We start from the raw sequence: 27,547 nt of genomic DNA on the forward strand, positions 1-27,547 counted from the left end.
TGCCTCTGACTTCCCGCACCCGGGCGGGCCGGGGCCAGGCGCCGGAGCGACCCCCGCGCCCAGCCAGGTGAAGTGTAACTGACACGAAGTGTCACCGAGCAGCCGAGGGGTGAGAGCCTGGCGGGTCCCGCTGACTCGCGTGGGGAAAGCGGCTTTCCCCTGTGGTGGAGATTAACTCTCTCGGGCCAGCAGCGGGAGAGGGGCCGGGGAGGCTGAAGGGTGAAGGGACAATCTCTTCCTGCAAGTCAAGCAGGAGGCTCGGACCAGGCGCATCTCCTGGGCTCCCCCCACATCCGTATTGATCGCTCTCCCCCTGGCTCTGCGGCTAATGCCGGGTGTGCCTTACGAGTGAGCTCTTCCCCGAAGCAGCTCTGCCAACACGTGTGCTGGGAAAAGCGTCCACAAATAAAAGGGGTGTGTGTGTGGGGGGGAGGGGGGGGGGAGGCTAGGTAGAGAAGCGGCGCTGAGCGGTTCGCCTGGCACCGTTTGGGGACGGATCAGTGCGGAGAACACGAGCGCCCAGCCCGCCCGGCCTCCAAGCGTTTCCGCTGCGATTGCCCCGACGTTTCCCTGCAGCCGGGACACCCCTGGGGCAGGGGCAGGGGCAGGAGCAGGGCCGGGCGGGGAAAACCGCGCGCTCCCCGCGACTAGCAACGTCCGGACCTGGCTCCGCATCTCGGCTGGGCTGTCTCGGCCCCGCCGGTGGAGGGCCCGCGGGCGCCCCTGGGGAAAGGGCACGTGGCAGGGCAGGAGCCTCGAGGGGTAGACGGGAGTCATCCAATCCCCCAGTCCCTGGGACGTCTCCAGCAGCGCGGGCTGCGCGGGAGCGGGGGCAGGGGCTGGGGCTGGCCGCAGGGAGTCCCGGGGCCGGTGGGCATCTCTCCCCTCTTCTGCCCGGCTCGGACTACATCTCCCAGGCGCCCCACTCCCTGCAAGCCCCGCCCCACCCCCTGCTGACTCCTTGATTGGCTCCCGCCTCAGCCGACTTCTTTCCGTCTCCCGCTCATTGGTGGCTCGCGCTGTCGCTCGGGAGGGCGGGGAGTGCGGAAGCGGGAGTGAGAGCGGCGCGGAGGCGCTACGGGCCGATGCGGACCGGCCGAGCCCGCGGCGCCCCGGGCCCGCGCACAGGTGAGGAGCCGGGGGCCGCCCCGAGCCGCGCGCCGCCTCGTTCCGGGCGGGGACAGGATCCGGGGCCGCCCCGGCGGGGGCCCGGGCTCGCCCTAGCGGCGGCGGCGGTGACGGCTGCGGCTGCTGAGTGCCGGGGACTGTGGCTCCTGCGTCCCCTCGGGGCGGCACTTGCCTTGCTTTGCTCCAGGGGCCGCATCGCGGCTCCTCCCTCCGGGGCCCCGGCTGCGGGGCTGTGTCCGGCGGAGTTTGCGGGGCCGGGGGATTGTCTGCCGGCACCACGGTGCCCGCACTGACGGCCCTGCCATTGTCGGCAGCCACGAGGGCCGTCCCGGTAGCCCCCGGCCGCGGCACCTCGCGAGCCCTCGGGATGCTGCTGATCCCGGGCGGGGGTCTCCGGACACGTCTCGCTCCTTCCCTTCTCCCTCCCTAGCGCTGGTACCAAATGTCCAGTTATTTGGTTGGGGGGGGAGCCATGCGCCCTCCTCTCTGCATTGTCATAATACATGCATTTATTTCACTGATGGAGGAAAACCCGGCCTCGATTAAATGAATCTCTGGGGCATGACGTGGAGGGACATCTCTCTTCCGCTTCATTGTAACTGGCATGGGGCTTTGTCTAGGGGATTTTTCCTTTGGAAAAAAAATGGGGACATTGAACCATATGTGTTTCTTAAAAATAAAAAAAATCCAGTACCGTTTGCCTCTGATAAGGGCGAATAGTTTTCACACCAGGATCATACACAGTTTTACATGCTCAATCCACACAGGTGTGCACTTTCATCAGTTTTCAGCTGTACAGTGTCACTGATATTTGTCACTGGGTTAATTTAGCTACCGCTCAAAAGTGCTCTATTTTTCCCCCCTCTCCAAAGAGCTGCTGTCGTAATCCTCTGACAATGCCCTTGTTCAGTGAGTAAAATATCACTTGGTGAAGTTGTGTATGTTGAACGCTCAGTTTGTATGCAAGTAGAATGAGTAAGCTGTCTTCCTTGCTAATTTATTTGTAGAGAGAAACAGAAGTTTTAATCATCTTTTTTCCTGACTATATATATATATATATATATATTTATTTTTTTTTTATTTTTATTTTTTTTTGAGGAGGAGGAGGAGGTAAGATTAATGCCATGTGCAATTATACCCTTAATTTCTTATGTTGATTATATGAATATATATATTTCTGCAAATTGTGTTGTTTATGCACACTTTCATGTATTGCAGCATAATGCCAGAATTGATTAATGAAATGCAATGTAGGAAGAGAGGTCTTATGCCATCAGGAATGTAAGTGTCTATCTAACAGACAACCTCACTACATTATTCTACTATTATCTTCTTTGCAGTTTTAAAAGAACTGTAGATAATTCTTCAAGATATTGAAACATTTAGTTTATGGTTCTATTGCTGTGGTTGTCACCTTCACTTTATATCAAATTTGAGACTTATTTCTTAAGGATGTCTCTATTTTCTGCTTTATTTGCACATTGATAGCTCTGCTGAATGACTAGTCACAGCAACTCTTCTCTCTGATAGAAGTATATTAAAATTTGAAAGCCTAAGACTAATCTGCTTTACAGGACTGTTCAACTCTTTGATTAAAGGGAAATATGAAGTTCATTCTAAAGCTCTTTGTTCCCTTGTTTATGTAGTTTTAACAGTTCTATTAACAAGCACAGGTTTAACCTTTTCCCTTAACAACCTTGTTGATACATTTTGTTTTCTTCTTACATATTTATTGAAAGTAGTAGTCTTTGAATTTATGGGTCTTCTCTTGCTACCAGGAGAGAGAGAGAGAGTGTAATACCAGGGACACTATCTTGATGCCATTTTACTTTAAAATCCTGTAGCTTGCATCATTTCCCCCCTCCCTTTCTTGGAAACTAGACTGTCACTTGGATCTTCTGTTGCATTAGCACTTAAATCTAAAGTGGATAAGATTTACAAGCTTGGTCTGCATCCCTCATTTTATTTAAATTAAGGCTGGTGAATTTAGAATTAGCTGTATAGATAAATAATTAAAAGTACTCCTGGTTGTGTGTGGGTATCATGCACAGTCCGAAAGCTTGATCCTTCGAACCTATCCAGACAGTCCTTGCTTACTTTCATAGTCCTGTTGACTCCAGTGGGATTACTGGCATGAGTGGGGGCTTAGAGCCTGTGACTACTAATGTAAGGGCCCCAGGGGAATGACAGATGAATTTACCTCTCTGTTTCTATATGCTGGTTTTATTTAAATGCACAACAGTATTTAATGCAGTGCAGCATAGTTACTAAAACAAACTTTATGAACATGTAGTGGGGATCAGCTGAGTCTTGCTATGACTCTTCAGTTTAGCAGCATGTGGCATATTTGAAAATAGGATATTATTAGTTTCAAAATACTACTGGTATACTCTCAGGTGACTTCTAATATATGGTAATAAAAATTTAGACATTTCAGGTATCATATAATTTAATCTAATTAATTACTCTAAAAGCTGCTTTCAGGTAAAATTTTGAAATATGGTGATCCTATTTTGATTAGTACCTTGAAGGCAGTAATAGTTTTCATGCAAGTATAGGATGTAAACTTGCGTGAGGAGAAGCAACAGATTGGTTCCATCATAGAATTTTTTTTGGGGGGGGTGTACTTAAAAGATTATGATTGATAATGCTGTCTTGCCAAAGAATGCCAACACAGGTGTTCACCGTTATCTTAATTAAGAGCCTGAGAAAATGTCATTTTTTGGCATGAATTATGAAAGGAGATGCATCAGAAGATAATTTTGACTTTTTTGCAGAGGTAAAGGGAAGGAAGACTTCCCTGATCGTAATCTCTGGTATTTTCTGATGTTTCTATTTCAGCTTATTTTGATTTAGGTGTTTGCTGACTCATTAGTAAAAATCTTGGTGTGCGGCTTTGGTACTGTGAGGATTATAAAAATAGACCATCGAAGGAAGGCATGTTTGTTTATAGGATCTAACTGACAAAGTTCAGCAAGCTAGAAAGTATTAGAAAACATTTCTCTAGATGAAAGAGAATCATGAGGGAGAACAACATTTCTTAATATGTTTACTTAAAAAAGCAGGAAAGCATTAAGCTTTGTACTTGTGTACAAAGACCAAGAGCAAAATGAGGTTGCTATGATGATTATGAAATGTATATTTAAAACAAGCATGCTTAGTAAGGGAATATCTTCTCTCATTCTCACTTTGTAAAATATTGAGGCAATAAAATGGATTAAAACAGGAAGGTAAGAAATTTTGTTCTTACTACTTCAAATCAGTATGTCATTAGCCAAGAGATGACTAAAATAACACCCCAGAAATATTGGCAGAAGCAGCAGCAATAGTAAAAATATGTGCCTATTCTGGAAGCTGAAACTACGTGTAATAAATGGCTTCTTGCACTAGTAAATATTTTCACACAAAGGTTCTGTAGAATGTACCCTTAACTTGTTTTTGTTTCCTGCACTTGTGGGGGTGTGAAAATCCACTTGTTTGCTTTCTCTGGATTCATAATCATTAAGATTTTGAAGAAAAATCTTTCAACTGACTTCTTCCCTGTGACCAAGTTTCAGATCTTATGCAGGTTAGACTTTTCTACTTTTTTTCTTAGTACTGTTATATATGTCAGCTAACTTTAGTCTCCTTATGGAAACAAACAGGTAATTATGAGTCTTAGTAATTTTTTATTAGATCAAATAAACTGCATAAGCTTCACAAATAAAGCCATATACACTTTTGCTGCCAGCTTACTTAAACGTAATTTCTTTCAACATACTTTGTATGGGGTAAATTCCACTTATACTGAAAGAAATATTTTGACACTACCATGGGAGAACATGGAACTTCCTTACAAATTAATGTAATTGACATAAATGGTGGTACTTGCTTTAATTTTGTCTTTGTCTAGTCAACGAATTCAAGATGTCTCAAGGGTTAATTTCCTTTATTGAGTTCTGTGTATGGACAGAGAAAGCAGATCCTCCTAATAATGAACAAGAAAGAGTGAAGGTTTCCCCTCTTCCCCCCCTCATTTTCAGCACTTAAAATGTTTTGCATTTAGATCAGGCCTTCTCTCATATTAGTTCATTCCACATTTTAAGAAAGAATGCAGTGCTGTTGACTAGTGTCTGTTCAGTCAAAACTGTAAAGGTTTTGGGGACCTGTAACTTTCACCATCTTCTCAGGGGACTCAGAGGTACTTAAAACGTCTCAGGATTGAGACAGGTTCTATCCACTGGTGCACCACACGGCATTTGTCAGTGTTTCATGGGTGTAACTGAGGCAGGGTCTAATTCTTTTGTTGGGTGTAATAGATGTCTGGGTGGTTCACATTATTACTAAGATCTAATTCTTTAATGTTGAGAAGGATTTGTATTTTTTCCATGGAGATTTACTTTTAAGTTTTATAAACCTTGCTGTTTTTCAAATGTAATACTGATTACCGGTTTGTGATAGTTCAATGACGCTTCTTTGCCTGGAAACTCAGGTAGGCCTTACTACCTTCAAAACTGAAAGCCTCTTTTAACAGCTGTTAATTCCTTAACTTTATTAACATTTCAAGTGTTTGTAGCTATAATGTGACCAGTGCAAACACCAAATATATAGTCATCAATTCTTGAAGTTGTTTACTGTAATGTATATGCACATCTGAGATCTTCATTTATTGCTATAATAAATCATTGTTTCACAAAGGAGAGCTGGCCAAGCCTCTAGTGTAAAGGTGGATATAATTGATCCAGGTATAAGTTCCGTAGTGCTGTGTAATAAGCTTACAACGGATTATTTCTTCTATATCCTTGCAAAAATATCTCACGTCTTCCTGGGTTTCTTTTCCTCAACAGAGCAACTTTCAACCTTTCCTGCTGATAAACCTGTCATTTCCCCAGTCTTTCTAGGTGTTCTTGTCACAGATCAAGAAATCAGAATTTGTTTCTGAAATATGCTCTACTGGCATCCACAGAACTCAGCCTCTTGCCCTTCACATTTTATTCTTTATAGGATCCTGCATGGTGCAATGTTTAGGAACTCTGTTTTCAATTAAGCTGTATTAGGTAACTAAGATCTTCTTTCATATCCTATAACAAAGTATCAATATCCAGATGGCAGTGTACTAGGATAAAATAGCTATAGACATGTCCGCTACTGTAAAGCCAAGAACGACCATTTTAGCCACCACAATAAATAAAACTGTGGTTATGACTGTAGGCCTATTGGAGTTGCACTAAATAAAGCTACAGCTCTGTTTATTACTGTTTTCATTGGATAATATGCAGCTATAAAACCTGCTTGAAGTTTTTTATTAAGAATACTCTGTCATTTTAAAAGAGTGTCTACAACTTCTTAATAATAATAATGGTGCAGGAGTTACTTTGCTTATGTTGACTTCCTGTTTATTATGTCAGAGGACTTTCTCAATCTCTCTGACATGCCGTTTGCTTTAGATTACTGTGTGTATTTCTAGGGCAGGAGGTAGCCCAGTTAGTTTTTTGATTTTGGAAGTTACTGCTGTTCTGGCCTGGTTTCAGTTTGTAGCTAGATTACTAGTTGATGTTTAAGTGTTTTAAGAAAGAAATTAATGCCATTATGGCATAATTTGCTCCATTAGCTCTTTAATTAAAATTTGAAAAAATAGAGCAGGTACTTAGTAATATGGGACTGTGGAAGAGTTGAGGAGTCTTTTTTAGGAAGCCATCTGGCAGCTAGATAGGGTCTAGAAATCTTAATTCCTGGTTCTGCTGCGATGCATTTTTCTGACCCCCTAGGGAATAAACTTGTAACCACTTTTGCTCAATAACATCAACATTTCTCAAAAACTTAAGATTTTAAGTTGCTCCTGTATAGAAGATAATATAATCTCTTAGACTACCTTCTCTTACTGAGAAATATTGAACTTTTGTTCTACTACTGACCCAGTAATCCAGCACAATGCTGTTTCTCAGACTTCAAGTGCATGAACACAAGTTGAATACAGAATAGCTGACACAAATGCCTTTTCTATATGTGACACATGTAAATTGTGTTACCTAGTACATACAGAACTTGGCATTCTGTACTAATGGATTGTAACAGTAATTTGAATCAAGTGCCTTTTGTATGTAAAAGCAAAAGAGGAATGAAATATAGACGAGGAGACTGGAATATACATTGCTTGGTCATAAAACATGTATGTAGGTGGAAACAGCCATTACCATCTTACTGGCAGCAAGATTATCCCTCTGCCTCAACTGCAGCCTCCCTCCTATTGGCCCACCACCCCTAAAATTATTTTTCTGTTTGACAGAGTGCAGATGAGTAAAAGCAGCAAGATTCCCAATGGGAAAGATGACACCAGTAATCCATTCTACTGGAGATGCTTGAATACAGGAAGGAGACCTCACAGAAAGCCAGGATGTGCACTTGAGCTTGTAGCTATTTTTAACAATGTTAAATTACATTCAAAAGTAATGGTAAGTGCTTTGTGCTGTGCACACAATATTTCTCTAAATAAGATGTGTTTATCACACTGGTGGTACTTGCTATTTTTCATATTGGTCCCAGGTTACCTCTCTGTTTTTCATATAATACAGAATAAATTAATGTCTTCTGGTACAGAAAGTTTGAGTTGATTGATGTGGGTTGTATTAATCGTGTCATGTAGAGCAGGTAGTTAACTACTTTTTTTTGGTAAATGAACAACTTAATTTTTCTTTTTCAGACAAGGTGAGTGAGACAGATCCTGGGAAGGCTGAGGAATGGGGAAAAACCTGTATTGAAGGTAGCCAGTTTGCTCCAGTAAAGCTTTCTTCTTCCTTCATAATCTTCATCAGGTAGGGTATTGCTAATACAGTCATCTATTTAGCTATATTTTATAATGGCACTATGATGCTGGTACCTTACCAATATCCTGTATTGATCACATGAGGCAGCATTAAAAATGTGTATTTTCCTTTTTTCACCCCTAGGGCTTTGACTTTGTCCCAAAGTCTGCAATTAAAAAAAGTACACGAGAAATGTAGGTGATTAAGTTAAAACTAATCTCTATAATAAACACCTGCATTTTATCTTTTAGGTCTTTCCCTCAGTGATGGTTCTTTTCTGCTTCAAGGAGGATATGATGGAGAAAATATGATTTAAACGATTCAAGAAATTGAGGTAATTCTTCAAATGACTCTTCCTCTCCCTCCATCATCCCCATACCTTGACAATCTCTCTAGACCTTGTCCAGCAAATAGCAGCATCTGTATTGTTGGCTCAAGAATGCTTTGTAAATACCATAGGCTTTGCAGCACCATCCATTGTAGTCTCTTGTAAGGACTTACCTCACTAATGGAGTAGTTGTGACCTCCTTATTTTTCCAAGGCTGGACTTTGTGAGTCTCTTCCCATGTGTAGCTTCTGGGAGTTGATACTGGACCAAATACATACTATTCAGCATATTGTAGGGTATAATTGTATTGGTGGGGAGATGTGACTGGATACCATAATGATGATAATGATGTATGTGTCATATCTGTATTTTACAAATGGGAAACTGGTACACAGGAAAGATATCTTCCATCTATTACTTCTGTGAAACTTGACCCACCTAACTGGGTAATGTCACATGAGAAAATGACAGTTTGTCTCAGGAGAAGGGTAGAGTGGGAAGCACTGACGTGCTCAGCATGGTACATTACTTCTCCCTCCTAAAATGGCTTAATGTGGTAAACAAGGTCTTCTCTTAGTAGGGAGAATTGCAGCAGAAGTTTGTGGCGCAGCAGAGCCTTTAATCTCATTCTTTTCACCATGCCCCCTCCCCCGCCAAGTGGCTGAGAGGCAATTCATTCCTTGGTTTTTGCCTCTTGGGCACTCAGCACACAGAGGGGTGGAATGCGCGGTGAAAATAGCAAGATTAAAGGCACTGCAAACTTCCTCCATGATTTAGGTAGGTCCCTATCTCTTAGCAAGTGTCGGTGGGCCAACAATGAATTATAAAGGAGCTGAACAGCCTGAAGATGTCTTGATCTGATAGTTTCATTCTAGATATCATCCAGGGAAATGGACAGTTCCCACATAGTGTGGTAATGCAGCTCATTTGTAGGAGCTCTTCTCTCTGCTAGTGATTACTTTTTTTCCATTCTAGCCTTACACAATAGGCTGTCCTTTTTCCTGGATAAGATGATTCTTTTCACAGTTACTGTATGTAGTTTTCTTGGATTTATGCAGCTTCTAAGACTTTAACTGTTTCTTCTAGATCAAGCCTTGAGTTAAACTTATAGCAAAAACATTGCAGTGCTTCCAGCAAGAAATTATTTTGCTAATGAGAAGAGAAATCTTTCTCCTGTCATTACAAACAGCAGTGGTTTAATTTTGTATCAGCAAAGAGTCCATTTTAAGATATGGGGTTGCTGTGTGAACAGTAAAGATTTAGAGTCTTACTTTAAAGTATAACCAACCCCAGAGATGCTTGCCTACATTTAAATTATGTCCTAATATTTAATAACAATAAAAAATGTATTAAGGAAAAGATGCAGGTTTTTTTTCCCTTACCTGCAAAAAAAAATCAAAAAAAAAAAATCTGCCTCTTACTGCTAGTCTTATTTTGTACTGTTAAGAGAGTAGTAGGCAACCTTCAATCCTTTTGGACCATGATGTATGCTAGCGAGGTTATCCAGACCTTTGACGCGTATGCCTAGGCAGGAGTATAGAGGAGCGGAAGTTGCCCAGACCTTCCATCCCCCCTTAGACCATTGAGACAGAATCCAAAGGCCAGACTGAGTCTGTACATTCGGTGCCTTAATTGCTATAGTTATGTGCAGATCTGGGAAGTGAACTTGGGTTACCCACATGGCACACAAGTATTCTACTATTGAACCACAGCAGCGGAGTTATTAAGAAAGGAGCTATCACAAATAAAACTCTGGTTAAGTAATGCAGTTAAAGTAAATTCTGCGCTGTCTGGTGATGTTCCTGCCTCTCATAATGAGTTGGGCTCTTAATCTTTAGACCCCAAGGCAAAACTTCAAACGGAAATTCTTTCTGTGCGGTGACTTTGGGGTAAGGCCCTTGGACTCTTAGTTTTTATATCTTGACTAATCTGCGCACAAGTACTGCAGATATTACGGTATGTAAGAGTAGCAATGAAGTCTGTTATAGGGGAAGATGAATGAGCAAATAATTTCAGTCTGGTATAAATATTACTCTATAAAAATAGATTAGTTTTACACAAATGATTCACACTTACTTACAAAGACCAGTTTATAGCATTTTGACTGCATAGTAGTTAATTCTTTATGTATCGATTGATCTTTTATCCAAATGTAATTTCATATGCAGTGGTCAGTGTCTTTGAGTGCAAGGTCAGACTATATTTTCATTTAATTTGTTATTAAAGTTATGACTTTGTTTCTCATAATGGCTTTTCATAACTGCGGTGGTTAACTTGCACTAAAGTTGAGTTGTGTACTTACTGAAAATTAGGGATGAAGTATACTATCTAGAGGACAAAAAAAGCATGGAGATTTAAAGAGCTACAGATACTACGGACAGTTTCCTTTAAAATTCATGTGAATTTGATGTGTTTAATCCCCTTACAAGTTATTTGAGAGATTTGAAATTGAAGATAAATGAATATTTTCATAGTAGTAATGGCCAAATGCTGCTGCTGCTTTTACTTCTAAAAAGCAAGCTTTGTGTCATTTTAAAATTTGTTGAATTTTCAGAGGCTAATTGATGGAGAATCTGTGTGGAAGAGCAACATTGATTATCTCAGAGCTTTTGTACAGAGACAAGCATAGCAGTTCTGTCTGGGAAATTTACTAATGCTGCAACCATTTAAATTAAATGTTTGTTTACATAATAGTGATGTCGTTTTCTCCTCCTCTTCCTTGTGGTTTTGTTCAACGGGATGTTATGAGTGGCAGTTGCAGTGACTGCTAAGTGTTTAAATGATGACACCATTATGTGAAGTGATTTTGAAATGAGAGATTCCAGCCAAGAATTACATCTGCTCTCATCTCCTTCAAATCATACTCTCTGGCTGTGCAGATTATGATTGATTTGTTTGTGACAGATTGCAGGAAACAGTCATTGATTTTTCAATATTTTACCTTAAAATTATTTACAGTTGTAACCATGGGGAGGTATTTCCATGGGCTGTCAGCCCCTGAAAGACTGGGATAATATTCCCTGCTCCCTGACAAGACAAATTACCTGTAATGAGTGCAGTAGCTGAAGGGTATACTTTTATTTTAAAATATGTCAATAACCCCAGTGACTAAACGAATATTGATTCAGCATAATGAAGCCTGAGTAATGTGAAAATGAGCTCTTCAAGGAGCATGGTAAAGACTTTCTTTTTAGCTTGTAGCAAGAAGCTTTTCATTCTTTACTATTAGCTGGTGAAAATATGCAGTCTTATAAACAAGTCACCCTTAAACAGTAGTTAAAGGCAGCATAGTGTATCAAAAGGACTCCATTATCCCCTAGTTTTCTTTTCTTCTGTTTTAAAGGGAGTTTGGCAGATATACTTTCATTTTAAATGCAAGGCATCAGCCAGAGAGGTAGAATAACTATTAGTGTCAATGTCTTTTGTAGTATTCTTCTTTAGCTAGCCTAATAGCAGTTTTTTACAGTGAGTTTCACATACATAACCTGGGAAATACATCTAAGTAAACTGAATTTTTAATTTGATATTATTGACTTCCTGGACATAATGATGTGTTCTATAAGAGCAGCGTAATATTCTTGTCTTTTCATAATTCTAAAAACCTGGTTTATATGAACCTAGATTCGCTGTTATAAAACATAGTTACCGTAGTGCACATTTTTCTTTTCCATGCCTTGTAGCATTACAGGATTCCTACCAAATGAGAATCCTCCAGCAGTAATTCATTTAAATGAAAGAAATCATGTGGTACGAGTCAATAGGACACTACATATGCTATAAGGCACAATCCCTATTCTAAATAGCTTGCGATTCAAATGTACATTAATTTTTTTTATTGATCTTATTTGGGAAATTTTTAAAGAATGCATCACTTTCATTTGTGTTCATGTGCTAGATGGAGAAGGCATAGAAGATGGAGTATAAAACCACAAATAATTCAGATAAGTGCATATCAATGTGTAAGTAGTTGTAATTCATAAAAACTAATATAATATGTTTAGGAGCAGTTAGTGAATATCTTTGACTGAGAGCCCAAATACAGCTTTTCACAAGGGCTTATTTCAGTTAAGTAGAGTGTCAAAATATTTTCAGGAAGATATTTTTACACCAATGTTTAGGTGAAAGTAAATTATTTCAAGAACATCACTCCTCTGTTATAGCTAGTATAGTTATAGCTTGGCAACCTCTGGCTATGCAAGGATTAAAAGGCAAACATGGAATGTGAGATATGTGTTCCATTTTTAATTTCACATACCAATTTGAAGAAGAATGTGAGGTGCATCTCTTGGTTTGCTATAGATTTGGATTTATACTGGGAAACCTGGTATTCTGTCAAAATAATCGTGAGGTAGTAACTTCTAGTTGAAGAAACAATGATGATAGTAAGTCTGTTGGACTGCTGGCTGGGCTGAATAGGCATTAAGCAGCCCAGGTGGTATTTTTAGTATCCCAAATCTTTTTCATTTCTAGACTACTTCTGCATTAAAAATAAGTGGGAAAGGAAGGTCGCCTCTGTCTGGTAGCAGCAAGAGGGGAGTCTGTGCAAGGTCAGGGAAAAGGGTTTGCTTAGCCATATTATCATTTCCTGAATAATACTGGATTAGGCCTGTGCCATGTGTCAGAGGTGGGGATTTCTCAGCAGAATTACCTTCTTGCCTGAAAGCCCATTTGTTTTGTTTCTCTTGCAAGGCGAGCAGCAGCTCTGGCCCTGCTGCATATACTGAAGATAGGCCCACTTAATAAATGCCTCATTAATTGGCATTCTGGTTCAGTCCTGCTCATAAAGCTTGGCACTAAGGGCGCTCCAAGCCCATGTTTCCATGGGAAACGTGGTTGGAGAGCAGGTGGCTTGAGGCTACCCAGCATCCTTCCTTGCTTTGCATTACATGGGAGTGTTAGTAATTCTAATTTGATGGTACTTAAGTAATTTATTTACATCTCCTTTTGACATGATCTTTGCAGCATTTCTAGGTGAATAATTGATTTTTTTCCCCCCTTTTATGCTAAACTGGTTAGTTAAATGCTCTGTCTGACATTTTTAGATTCTCAAATATATTTTTAGGAGTACAAGATAACACCCATTTTTCAATTCAGTTTTCTGAGATCTAATACTTATGTAATGGTAGAAGAAGAAAGCAGAGTGGATGGCCAGACCCCAGAGAAAGGGGGGAGGGGGCAGGGAAGATGAGGAAAGAAGAGTGGAAAAGGAGGGAGGATGTCAATAGCCATTGGCAAAGAAGGGAAGAAACTAGGGGAATGGGGTTTTTTTCTTCTTCCAATAAGCGTGTAAGTCATGTCTGCAATAACTTTAACCTTGCATCTTGAGGTTCCCCTCAGGTCTGACTAAAAGACAGTTGAAATCAATGAAAAGATTCACATTTGTGTTGGGGAGCATTGGTTCAAATCCTTAATATGCTTATAAGGCATTTATACACGTATCCGTGTCTGCTCCGATGTGCTAGAAATCCAGTGCGCTGGAGCCAACTCAATTAATTGAGTCTGCAGAGCATGAGAGCTGATGCGCCCAGTACGTGTTGCACACATTTGTATAAATTGTGAAGTGCACGTCAGCCCACAGAAAATGGCAGCAGTGTGCTTTTGAACTAAAATACCTTCAGTGTGCTTTAGTTCAAAAGTGTACCACTGCCATTTTCTCAGCGCTGATGTGCATTTTGCCATTTATATAAATTCATGTGCTGCAGTGCTGGGCGCTTTTAAAAGTGCCCAACACTGCAGCACATGCATGTGTATAAATGCCATAGTTACTGGAGGGTGCTAGGATACGAGTGGTGGAGACCATATCAGTCTGGTGTCCAAAGTTTACTTAATATCTGGAGTCTTCATGAATCTCTTGTAAAATCCTGTAAAATGGATAAAATCTTTTGTTACCAAATGGAATGCTCATGTCTGATTTTATCATCGCTACATGGATATAGAGTTCCTCATTCTCTTTTGAAAAAAGCTTTTGCAATGAAAGTCTGTTCAAGTGAAGCACCAGTGATGTTGATTTATTGAAGTGTAATGTTTTCATGCAACCCTGGCAATCCAGATTTGTGGAAATCTATCTAGAATGTGATTGGCTGCATCTTTACAAGTATAATCTGTTTTGCCTTTCATTGCCCAGCAATGTCTTCTGCCAGACCCTTCAAAATGTAGTCATGCAGCAGTGGCATACACTCACAAATAATAATAACAAAAAAAATTAAAAAAAATGAAAATTTTATTAAGAATAAACAAACTACAAAATGTAACACCTTCATATAGGTCCATGTTGGAAGGGGCAAGAAATCCAAATGATGCCCTCGGCAATAAATGCATACATTATACTGTATTTCCTCAAAGAACGCATGTTTCAGATTAGACATAAGGTGGTGGTAGTAAGGGTTTTTTGTACAGTCTATTTATGGAATGGTAGAAGAATGCACATGCTTAACTGAAAGAATTGGGTTTTAGTTTAGAGCAGAGCATAATGAGGGGAGAAGAGTTTCCAGATACGTGAAAGTTTGCTCCAGAGAGGAGGGCTATAAATTATTCTCTGTGTCCGCTGAAGACAAAACAAGAAATAATGCAACAAGGAGGACTTTGGTTAGGCATTAAAGAACTGCAAGGATAGTTTATAGGCCTGTGTGAAGTGGCAAGTATTTGATTTGCAGCAGTCCTCAACCACACTGGACACAGCTGCCTCCAGCTGGTGAGTCTGTTGTGGTGGGCGGAGGGGGGAGGGAAGGGGCATGGGGGGGAAGATCAATACTCCTACAGCGAGGGAGGGATTGGGGCTAGGACAAGGTGCCCACCCAGGGTGGGGATGGGGCGTGAGACGTGGGGAGCGGGGCTCTTGCCATTGTGCGCTGCTGTATGCTGCCGATCCCGGAGTGCGTGGGAATGGGCATGTGCCCCCAGATCTGCACGGGGCGGCCTGGGTTGGTCTGTGCTCCAGATGGACAGTGGAAGGTGCTGGGAGCGAGGCCTATGCCCTCGTGCTGCTCGCCCTGCCCCGCCCCTCCTGGACAAGCCGCAGCTTCACCCTGCTACACCCCAGTGGGCGAGCAGCAGCAGCGCGTGGGGGTGGGTGGATGTACCTGTATTGGGGAGGGGCCAGTGGGAGGGGCTATGGGGAATTTTAGGGTGGCTGCAGCCCCCCCATAGCCCTCACTCCCCAGCACTCTGCAGGGTGGGTGGAGCCAGGGCTGTGCTCTGGGCTACAGGTGGGGCTAGCTGTCTGGAGTGCAGCCCGGTGGCAGGCAGCTGGGGCTTGCCTCCCAGAGTGCAGCCCGGCCCAGCCCACCCCACCCTGTGCAGACTCTGTGCAGATCCAGAGGCACACGCCTGCTTTTACACCCTCCCGGACAGGTGGCGCGCAGTGGCGGGAGTCCCCTTCCCTGAGTCCCGTGCTCTCCTGCCCTGGCTGGGCAGTTTGGCCTAGCCCCAGCCCCAATCCATCCCTTGCTGTGGGGGCATTGATCTACCCTCTCCCCCACACCCCAAATTGATTCGGAAGCTTCTGATTCGATTCAGAGCTTTTAATGGGTCTCCTGATTCGATTTGGCAATTCAGCCACTGAATTGGGCCAAATTTCCTTCGAATCGAATTAGCTACTGAAGTTTTGCACAGCCCTAATAGTTTAGTACTGGAACAAATTCCTTCGGGAGGTTGTCAAACGTCCACCATTGGAGGTTTCTAAGAGCAGCTTAGAGAAACATATGTAAAGAATGGTTTAGTTACAGTTGACCTGCCTTGCAGTTAAAGGATAGACTAGATGGTCTCTGAAGGCCCTATTTTCTGTAATTCTATAAGTACACAAAAGATTTATTTTCCCTAGGTTGCAAAAAGCATCAATTTATCATAAAGGACCATTAGTCCTAATCTGCACACACCTGATGCTGCTGTTTTTGGAAATATTGAATACAAGAAAACATAAAAGGAACTTTTTGCCCAAGCTACCCAACACTTTTTGATGTCTTCTTTTGGAATCTCTGAATGTTGGGGAGAAAGAGGTAGGGACGAAATTTAAGAAGAGGAAAAAGCACAATAAAAATGTCCAGTCAAAAGTAGTTATTTAATTTCAAGGTTAATTTATCACCTCCCAAAAGGATCTTGTGGCCTTCAACTAATTAGAACATCAGCCAAAGGCAGTTTGAGAGATTACTATGGGGAATTCATTTGCATCTTTGGGTGTTTCTGTTATAACAACCAAGAGTAGGCCCCCACTGCTGCAGGTGATGCAAATGCATTGTAAGTTTCTTGAGCAGGCTTGATTGTCATTATCTCCACTTTTCTTTTGGTGTTATGTAGATGCACATTCAGTGGGCACATCTACACAAAATGCCTTAATGTGCAATGGACTGTTTTACTGTGCATTAGTGCATAATGGCAAAAGTATGCTAATGCACTAATGCGTGGTAGAATTAGTCTACTGCACATTAAGCGTCACAAAAAAAAGCTTGCCTTTGCTACTGCACAATAGTTGCACATATTTGAGGTACTTAATACACAGAAGCAAAGGCATATTAATGAACACGTAGACACGCTCAGTGTGTATCAAAAAAACAACTTGTGCATTCTTCAACAAATTGTTCATCATATATTTGAAATTTAAAGGCCAGTTGAAATTTAAACTGAATTAAGACCATGTACAGTGTGTTGTTCTTTTAAGGTCATATTGAATTCCACCAAAACATGAAGGGGCCACAAGGTTCAGATTCTAGTCTGGCCATAGTAGGTAAAATGTGCCTATTTAATGTGTGAGCATTGAGGTCTGTATCTAAGATTAAATAGCATTGCTTTAGGGGATAAAGTAGGGAATTGATTTTATTTGTGGGGCTCTCCCCTTTTAAATGCTTGGGAAGATGATATTGTGCTCCCTGTTTTTAAAGAAGGCTTACCCCATTTCCTTCCTTTCCTTTTTGTAAAAGGAAGACTTATCTTTTTATGTCAAGCTTCATTCCAAAATCAGGTCATGTTCTTGAGCTGGTGGCAACAGCTGGAGTTGCACACTTCATACATAATTCAGGGGGGGAAAAGGATAGCTTTTTTTGCCTTCTACATCCTTATGCGCACATATTTCATTTTAGCTATGGTACAGTTTGCATTCATTTGATTTGATGATTGCACTGACCTGTCATATTTATTTTGATGTTCCTTCTGAGGACCATATGCTTCTTCCTTACCCTGCTTGGCATGAGAGAGGATGTAAATTTCTCCCTCTAAACTCCTTTTCTACGGCCCCCCCACCCCCGGCGCAACTTTCTGCTTGGATGCAGACCCTCACTTACTATGTTTACATCTATAGACATGCTGCTGCACGGCTCTAAGAAAAATCCCTATACATCATGTCAGTGCTGTGGAAAATAAGAAAAATCAGGACAAAACCTTTTGCTTTTTTCTTATGCTTCCCTCAAACTTCAACTGGCATTAAATTTGCACTAGGTGTTAGAAAGTCACAGAATGCAGAAAATAACTAAAGCTAAAACAGTGCAAGCAGACCTTGGTAAGGAAATAAAAATAAGAGCCAGGGTGACAGCCCCATGCAAGTTGCACTGTAGAAGTGCGACTAGTTTGTCTGTGTGCTCAGAAGAAGGGTTATCATGCACCAGATCTTTTGGGATGAACTGGAACTGCCTAGTTATACAAGGTTCAGGTCTTTCCTATGACTGTTCCTTGTCCTCCTGTTAGATAAGTTGCTTGCTCAGTCAGCCAAAATGTAGGCTGATCTTCTTGGAAGACATGCCACATCAGTTTACCTCTTCTCTAGTTCAGTACACCTCTCTCATTTCACTTCTAAACTACTTTTTAAATGGAAATAAATATTTTTTTGTCGTTTAACTTTCATGTTTGGCCATGTACCATAGGTAATGCATTGCTTTGCAATGAGTAATGATCAATTTTTCTATTTGATAAATGTGTAGACTTAGATTAGAATTGTATGGAAAGTAGTAAACAGGATCACTTTAATTTTACCTTGTGTATGAGCTGTTGGTCTGCTAGGATGCCATGACCACAACGTTCTCATGGACTAAAGTGTGGTTGCTGTAGCAGGCAGTATGAAGCTGATGTCAGTGGCAGAAAGAAGCTAATTAAGTGCAGTTAGTGAAATACAATAACTGGAAGCTGTGGATGGGAATGATAACTGTATGCAAAATTGTTTCTTTTCTAGATTCTGCCTTCAGTGACTGAGCTTCCCTGAAATCTTCCTTATCAGTTACTGCCAAGATGCGAAGGATAACAAAAAGAAGTCGTGTTTAAGTGGCTTTAACGACAGTTAATTTCACCTGTATATCAAATTGTAGTTTATTCTTTGATCTTTATCAGTCATCAGATGGAAGTAATTTATATGAAATAAAATGGAAGATTTTGTAGCTATAAAAACTTATTGTCATATGTGTATGATATTATCCCCAGGATAAACTTGCTTTAAAAAAAACAACAAAAACCCCCTCTTTGAAATATTTTGATGTGTGTTCTGTTTGAATGAGTGGTTAATGTCATGCAAGAAAAGTTTATTTCTAGAGTCCTTTTACTGCACAGTATAGTTACTCTTATGACACTTGTATTTATAAGTATCTACATTAACTCAAGCCTCAGCTTTTTGCAGTAATACATTGAATACTTTTCTTTTTCTTTAAATTTTTAAACCAATATGCAATGAATAGGTATTTGTTTCCGAACCAGTTTCACTGCCTCTTGTTTCCTTTGATCAATGCCTTTTCAATGTTCAGGAATAGATGTCATTACAAAGAAAAGTGCTTTATTTGTTTTTGGACTATTCTGTAGCAACAGGAATGACTTTGTTCAAATGTTTTTTCTTTTCTGAACATTGCCCAAATATTTGGGAAAAAGACTTAGCCCATGACCATAGAAATGCCTATGTTTCTCATGGCCATTCCTCCATCATTCCAAACCCCTCCATCATACACCTGGACTTACTGGGCCCAGTTCAAAGGTGCTAGAGCTTTCTCAGTTGGTAAGTTTTATGTTAATTTGCAGTGTTTCTATTAGACCTGCATCTATTCAAACCCCCTTCCTCTTCCCTCCCCTCCTGCATGTCTGTCTTAGACTTGGGGGAGCTGGATACAAATTGATGCTGAAAGCGCAAGTTGCACATCTGGAAGTGGGCGTGTGTTATAGTCGAGTTAAGTATGATTTCTTTGTGCTCAAGTTGCTGAAAGTGATGTAATCTATGCCACTTTCAGTTTGAGTCTGCTTGGTCCTTGTGCTGTATTATTCTTATCAAAGCAGGGACAAAACAACAATTTTCTTGTTGTTGGGTGGGGTATTTAAGCTCAGCCTGTGCAAATGGTATACATTTTGCATGCATGTATGCAGAATATTTCCATGCTCTTTTACCTTGGAGAAGCAGCCTCAGTCAGTACGTGATTAGGGATGTATTCAAATAGCGGAACCTAGGGTCAAATTTTTGCGGGCTTGCTGCAGCTATGGGCTTCAATTTCATGGGCAGATTGAGGCTGCCTCCCCATGCCTCTGCTAGGGAGGAGGGAAATAAGCCCCTCTACGGCCCTGAGTAGGCATGGAGATGGGCTGCCATCACCCTATTGCCCCCAAGCCAGGACATGCTGTTCTCCCAGCCTAGCCCTGTCCCCCTGCCCTTTTAGGGCCCTGTGCAGGCATGGGGATGGGCTGCTGCCACCCTGTTGCCCCCCCTACCCCAGCTTGGCTCTGCTCCCCTCATCCTAGGCCTGCTCCTTGCACTACAATCTGGCCACTCTGCACCCCGCCCCTCCCACTGGCCCAGCCCTGCTCACCCTGCCACAGCCTGGGTATGTTGGGCCCCCACCCCATAGATTCACAGATTGTAGAGTTGGAAGGGACCACAATGGATCATCGTGTCCGACCCCCTGCCCCTGGCAGGAAAGAGGACTGAGGTCAGATGACCCCAGCCAGGTGACTATCTAGTCTCTTCTTGAAGACCTCCAAGCTAGGTGATAGCACCACCTCTCTTGGAAGCCCATTCCAGATCCTGGCTACCCTTACTGTGAAAAATGTCTTCCTAATATCTAACCTAAATCCACTCTCAACTAGTTTACACCCGTTATTCCTAGTCACTCCCTGGGGTGCCCTAGTAAACAGCACATCACCTATTCCCTGTTGACCTCCCCTAATAAATTTATAGGTGGCCACAAGATCTCCCCTCAGCCGTCTCTTGCGAAGGCTGAAGAGATTCAGTTCTCTCAACCTCCCCCCATAGGGTCTTTCCCAAAGGCCACTAATCATGCGAGTGGCCCTCCTCTGGACCCTTTCCAGATTCTCTGCATCCCTCTGAAGTGCGGCGCCCAAAACTGGACACAGTACTCCAACTGCAGCCTGACCAGTGCTGCATAGAGGGGGAGCATCACCTCCTTTGATCTATTAGTCATGCACCTGCTAATGCACAACAAGGTGCGATTGGCCTTTGTTGATGGTCTTGTTACACTGCCAGCTCATGTTCATCTTGCAGTCAGTTATGACTCCAAGATCTCTCTCTGCCTCCGAGCTGCTGAGAAGGACACTCTCCAACCTATAGGTGTGCTGGGGATTTCTCCTTCCCAGGTGGAGTACCTTACATTTATCTTTATTAAATTGCATCCTATTTCTCTCTGCCCATTGATCCAACCTGTCCAGGTTGGCCTGAATCTGCTCCCTGCCCTCCAGTGTACTAACTGTTCCTCCCAGCTCTGTACAGTTCTGATAAAATGAAGTATGGGAGGAGGGAGCCCTTACATGAGTAGAACAGTTCCCACCAGCCCCATGCTTTTATACCTTGCATACCTGCACAACTCCCCAATTCCTAACCAAGAGTGCCCAGAAACTTGCCGTATGACCCTACGATTGAGGGAGAAGCTGGATTGTTAAGGGGATCTTTAGGGCAATAGTTCATAAAGGTTTGGGGATGGAAGCAAATTTTGAAATCATGGCAGTAGTTAAAATATTTGTCAACATGGATACACTAAGTGCCTGATTTTAAAAAGACTATGCAACAGCAACTACATGGAAACCTATTACTCTGCCAAAGATTGAGACCTATGTTTGTGCTGTCACAGAAAATTTTGGTCATTTATGTCAAAGCTGCATACTGTTGTTGGTCTATGCATGTGGCATATTACTTGAATATGCACAAATTTAAAGGAGGCAGAATGCTGACCATGTAATTTCTGACAGCTTAAATATGTAACTCCTGTTTAGCTGAGTGCAGTTGTGAAAGAAAATGGGCACAGTTCTGTCTTGGGAAAACTGCCACTGGCAGCAACATCACCGTTACCCATTACCATTGTCTTCTAGATCTGCTCAGAGCTCAGCAGGAAAGACAGTCAAATGATGTCTGAGGTACAGATAAGGGCAGAAGTAAAACCTAATCCAGGAGACTGCTAAGCATCTCTAACAGCCATTAACTGGAAAATGTTAAGCATCCACTATTCTTTGAGTCAGCCCTGAATTCATGTAATCCATATAGCTTAATGTGGACAATGGTTACTGGGGTGCTTGTGATTTCTTAATAATCTCTGTTGGCCTGCTCATTGGTAATACTGTGTAGTTATAGATGATTAAACCACTAGTGCACAATAACATACGGTTTGTATACAGCACTGCCAGGACTATGTTAGGCCAATGACTAAAATCTTACTTCTGAGCACATATAATGACTAAGTATTATAGTTAAGATCGTCATACTGTTTATGTAACACTAAAAGAGAAAACAAAATGCAGTTTCAGAGCAGACGGAATCTTTTTTCTTATAAATGCTCCAAATAATAGGTTGGTTTTAACTAGACTTCCTGGCTCTACAATGATTGCTGTATTCTGTATGAATATTTCTAGGTTTCAAGCATTTCATAATCTTGTGTGTGATTATTTCAAACATCTATTTTTTTTCCTCCGCAAATATGTTTGACAAAACACAGTTTACCTCCTTTACTGGTACTGTAAATTTACTTTTTAACTCATTGCTTTAATTCAGGCTCAGAGTGAATTGGTAGAACAAAGTCTAGTGCAGTCAAATAATGTCCTTATATCTATAACATGATGATTGATTTGTATATAGTAGTTTTCATTCTTCAGATATATCAAAACACTTCCAGAGCAATAGATATTGATGCTGTTGGGACTACACAGATAAAGTCAGTGAAGTTGAAACTGAAGGTGCAAACTTCGAACAAGGGTAATAAATCACTGAAACTGATTGCAAAGGAATATAGTAGATGCTTTGTCATTTGAAGTCTTTCAAACAAGATTTGAGTGTGTTTCAAAAGTATATACTCTCATTCAAGTGGTTGGGTTAGGTACAGGACTTGCTCATTGAAATTCTAGGGTCTTTAATGTGCAGGAGGTTGAACTAGATTATCATATTAGTCCTTTCTGGCCCTGAGGACAATACAGCAAAGACATGTACCAGAAGAATAGATTTTATGAAATAGTTTTATCAAACAGCATCTTCCACTAAAGAGCTGGAGTAAAGGTCATTGGCTTTGCTAACTCTAAAGAATGGGACAGTCAGAAGTTCCCCAAACTCAGGTTTCCGGCTTCCATTTTTTCCCTAAGGGAGTCTTGTCTCTCTAAACGAGGACGGTCCAACTTTTAAGAAACTGGCAGCCACAAGCAGTGCAGTTTGCTTCAGCAAGGGACGCATGCCCTAGGGGTGCATGAATACGAGCCATAGGCCTGTGAACCGCCACTCCTGCCCCCCGCCCCCTCCCACCTCCATCTGCACTCACATGCAGGCAGGGCTGCCCCTCCCCTCCCCTCCCTGGAGCACCATGCACAGGTGGTCATTGCATAACACATGTATGTGGTTCCTCCCCAATCCCCCTTCACTCTTTTCCACCCCCCCCACCCCCCCGGACCATGTATGTAGGTGGCCCCTCCTTAGCTCCCTTGCACCATGCCAGGGCTACACTGCCTAGCCCCCTAGGTGGGAGCAGGGAGCAAAAGCTGAGGGAGGTGGAGCCAAGAGACCCCAGCTGGAGCAGCAGCCTGAGCAACAGGGTGAGTTGTGGCTGGGTAGAAGCCTGGGGAAGGAGTTGCGCATATTAACCCTTTGTGGATTACATGTGGCTCTTGGGCTGCCAGTTTAGACTGCACTGCTCTAAACCATTATCTGCCTTGCTGCTTCTGTTTCTTCATCCTTTCAACCACAGTTTTTCAACCTCTGGCTTAAAGCATCTCTAATTTGATAGCATTTGTTTTATGGAGGAGCCCAAGTTCTGTTGTATAAGGTGAAGTTCAGACTTAAAGAAAAAGTGTGCTACCAATAGAGGGCTTCTGAGCTACTATCTGTAATTCTCTTTTTTCAGAGAGGTACTGGCCAGGGAACCGAGCATTGTGTATTTGGTCTACAGTACTACTTGTCATTAGCATCTTGCTTTACCCCAAAAATAATCAATCAACACATGAAGCTTTTTCTGAATAAATGCCTCTTGTCTGTGTCTGTAAACTGTAGCATTGTGTTTTATCTAGAAATAATTATTTAGTTTAAAATAATCTGACTGTTCCTCCTGTGCATAAATTAGATTTGCTGTCTACTAAGATTAGTTGACTGGCACCTTTTTACAAATGCATCCTTAGGGAGAGGGGAAAAAGGAATAACTGGGTGCAATCAACTCATTTAATATTTCTTCAATGGAAGTTTTTGGCCCTACTTTCACCACTAAATGTGAAGGGGAAAAATGTTTAGGTCTTTTTTTATAAAATATCATTTATTTAGGCTGTCAGAGCACTTGGAAAGAAAGAGTTGAGGGCATAAGTGGGTGAAGGTTTGGTTTTAGACATTTGTCCTACACACTGTTCTTTTTGGCTACTGGGATATTGTATATTCTGCTGCAAGCTATGCACATTCTATCAGTGAAGGCAGAGATGCCAGCTATAATTAACTTATTTGTCTGTATGGGTTTTTTTCATTTAACCCATAAAAACTTGTTTGTAGTAATCTGCTTTCCCATATAAGCACATTTTGTACATGGAGAAAGTGCAGTTTGAATCTGAAAGAGCAGAAAATTTATTTTAAATTGTGTACTAACCCTTTATATTAAAAAAAATAAAAAATAACCATGAGTCTTCTTTGTTTACAATTTATGGGGGATAGAGTTTTAGAGGCTTAATGCAGACTTTATAGGTACTTTACAGTCAGTCACAGAGAATTATGAGCTCCGTGTGTTTCACGTTTTTATTCTTCAGTATATCTATTATTATTAGATGCTGAGTAGTCATTGCACAGAGATGACTAATTTTTTTTGGTATTTTACATTGTTTACACTTCAGGAAAAATACTTTGTTAAAGCATCTCCCAAGTGAATGGGGTAACTAAAGAACTGCACCAGTTTTACTGAAGTTGACACAGTGTACGGTCTTTAAGACTGTATGTGAGCAGAATGTTTTCAGGACTTATTGAAGTCCAAATGCCTAGAGATACTGGATAGCTTTTTAAATAGTAGCAAGGCAATTTTAATTTTCACACAGTTAAATAAGGCTGTCCTTAAAACTGTCCATTTTTGTAAATGTGACTCTTGTCCTTTTTCTCGCTCCATATACCAGCACACAGAAAAACATTTAACACCAAAATGCCAAATGTATATTTTATTTCTTCCAGGGAGATACCAAATAAATGTCTTAATGCTGACTTTGAACAGCTATTACTTGGTGGTAAAGAACGCTACAATTGATTGAATTTGTTAAAAATGGAACATGCTCAACCCTGAAGCTGTTCAACAGATTCTGACAGCAGTTTGACATAGCAAGGAAAGCATCTTATCAAAATGGAACTGCAGGCTTAATTATTAGTTTTATATTTAATAACACATAACAAGTCCAACCTGAAGATATATTCTGAGTATGCAGTATCCAATAACTGTGAAAGATAGGTAAAATATGGTTGCAACATATGGTGGTGAAGAAACACAATGTGCAGTGACATTGTTCATGTGTCTGATGGCTTAAAAAGACATCTGTGAATATTTTATATTTAAAAAAAGTTTTACTAAGTTCATACCTGCTTGAAAGAATGTAGTGAGTCAAGTCTTTCCTATAAAGAATGCATGTTTTATAACTGTCCTTAATGTTTTCTATATTAAAGCAAGTTATAATTATGTAGGTGAGACCTTGTATTATAGCCCCTTGTGCGGGCATGAGGGAGGCTTGCCAGGTTTCAGGCAGAGTGGTGCAGGGGTTTCTGTGAAAATGCACCTCCAACTGCTGAAAGCAAAACTCTTGTCAGTTGTGTTTGTTAAGTGGTGTAAGTTGTAGCTGTGTTGGTTAAAGGACATAGCCCAGACAAGTTTCTTAGGGTCAATCTGATATCTTTTATTAGACCAACTGAATAGTTGATTAAATTCTTTTTTGTAAGCTTTTGGGTTTAAAAACCCTTCATTAGGTTGAGGAAGCATCTAGTTGGTATGTGTGCTGTTCCTGGATGGAAGGAATAGTAAAGAAGCCAGAGGCTGGCATGCAATGCAGGCAAGAAAGCTAGTCAGTGAAAATGGAAATGGAGGCATCAGGAGGTGAGGGACAGGCTGGGGTGGAGAGGGATTGGGGGGGGGGGAGGGGGATATAGCAGTGCAGGTAAAAGTGGAGAGGTACCTGGGGAGTCAGATGTCTGGCAGGTTGTAGCGTGTCATAAATCCAATGTCTATATTGAGTCCATGAGTTTCCCTACCTAGGAAGTTGAAGTGCAGTTCATAAGCCTGTCTGTGAGAAGTGGTTTGTAAATTCAGACAAGCACTGAACCTCACTAACCTCATCACCAGAAGCCAGCTTCCTACAGCCCAAAACGCACCGAATGAATCCAGACCATGCCATGACAAGGAATGCAAAACCTGCCAACATATCTGCAGTACCCCCACAAACTACATACCAGAATCTATCAAAGACAAGAATCCCCAACCACCTGTAGGGGCACATTTCTTACAAAAAAAACACTCTGTCTCCAGTCTCTTGGTTCTGATCCTCAAAGGAAATTTACAAACCACTTTTCACAGACAGGCCTGTGAACTGCACTTCATCAACCTCCTAGGTACAGAAACTCATGGACTCAATGTAGACATTGGATTTATGACACAGTACAACCTGCCTGACATCTGACTCCCCAGGAACCTCTCCACTTTTACCTGTGCTGCTACATCCCCCTTCCCCCCCCCCCCCCTATTCCAGCCTGTCCCTCATCCCCTGACACCTCCATTTCCATTTTCACTGACTGGCTTTCATGCCTGCATTGCATGCCAGCCTTTGGCTTCTTTACTATTCCTTCCATCCAGGAAGAGCACACACACACCAACAAGATGCTTCCTTAGCCTGATTAAGGGTTTTAAACCTGAAAACCCATGCCTTGTAGATGGCATCCCAGGCAGGTAAGCTGAGCTCACTTGGAGCCTCACAACTCCACTGCAACCAGCAAGCCTCAGGCCTCTCAAAGATGTGATGGGTCTGGGCTTTCTCCAGCCAGGACTGTGCATGCATATGGTGGCTGGAGGTTATAAGGTGCCTCCTACCCACCTTTCACCAGGGAGATCCTTGGTCCTGGCACTTCCTGGGGCTGTTGTGCTGCCGGCAGTCCCACCAGGCCTCCCGACCCTGGCAGGGTGCAGGTTTAGTGGTCATACCCAGGACCTGGGGCCGCTTCCTTCCCCATAGCCCCAGGCCATATCTCTAAGTTTGTCCAGGCATGGGAGCTAAGCAGGGACATGTTCTTTCCCCGTTGGCTGGTGTTGCAGTGAGTGCCTCCTCCAGCTCTGAGAGCAGGGCATTAAATGGTTTAAAAAAAAAAAAAAGAAAATGGATGCGGACGGAGTGAGGAGGGTGGCACTCACTCCATCTGCAGGTGGAGCTTGGGGAACCCTAGCAGCGGGAGGTTCATTTTGAGGAAACCCAGCTGCTCCACCAAACGAGGATCCAAGCAGGTGCGGTGGGGTGTCACAACATCCCCAGCAATGCTGAATACCCTCTCACTTGGAACACTGGTCAGTGGACAGGACAGGTGTTCCTGGGCAACCGTGGCCAGATCCTGCCACACTTGGCTATGGGTTGCCCATTGGGCCAAGGGATCACATCCAGTGGCTCCACATCCTTGCTGAGCTCGTAGCCACCGAGGCCTTGGTGCTACCTGCCCGATGCTGGGGTCTGGTGCGTCTGGACTTCGCCATTGAGGCTATGCCCTTGTCCCACATTGGCAGCACTGGTTGTGGAGGAGACTGGCTGCTGCTGGGAGTGCTGATATGGGAAAGTGGATCCCCCTCTTCCATATCCCCTCTGTCCAGTGATCCAGGGTTTTGCTGGAACACATGCTCCCATTCACCCTCGGCTCACACATGGCTGCCAGCACATGGACCGCCAG

General features: G+C 42.2%; 1 long non-coding RNA gene across 2 annotated transcripts; it reads left to right on the forward strand.

Annotated features, from left to right (window-relative positions):
• LOC102575237 (uncharacterized) lies at window positions 1-24,276 on the forward strand. Of its 2 annotated transcripts, none has more exons than XR_009455255.1 (5): window positions 1-67; window positions 7,394-7,559; window positions 7,808-7,919; window positions 8,162-8,244; window positions 18,392-24,276. It is a non-coding gene; the product is annotated as an uncharacterized LOC102575237 (long non-coding RNA). The 2 variants fall into 2 exon arrangements; XR_002093528.2 differs by lacking the exon at window positions 1-67 and adding an exon at window positions 872-1,128.
• The last annotated feature ends 3,271 nt before the right edge of the window (window positions 24,277-27,547 follow it).

This window comes from Alligator mississippiensis, chromosome 10, assembly GCF_030867095.1.
Source record: "Alligator mississippiensis isolate rAllMis1 chromosome 10, rAllMis1, whole genome shotgun sequence".
Lineage (NCBI taxonomy): Eukaryota > Metazoa > Chordata > Crocodylia > Alligatoridae > Alligator > Alligator mississippiensis.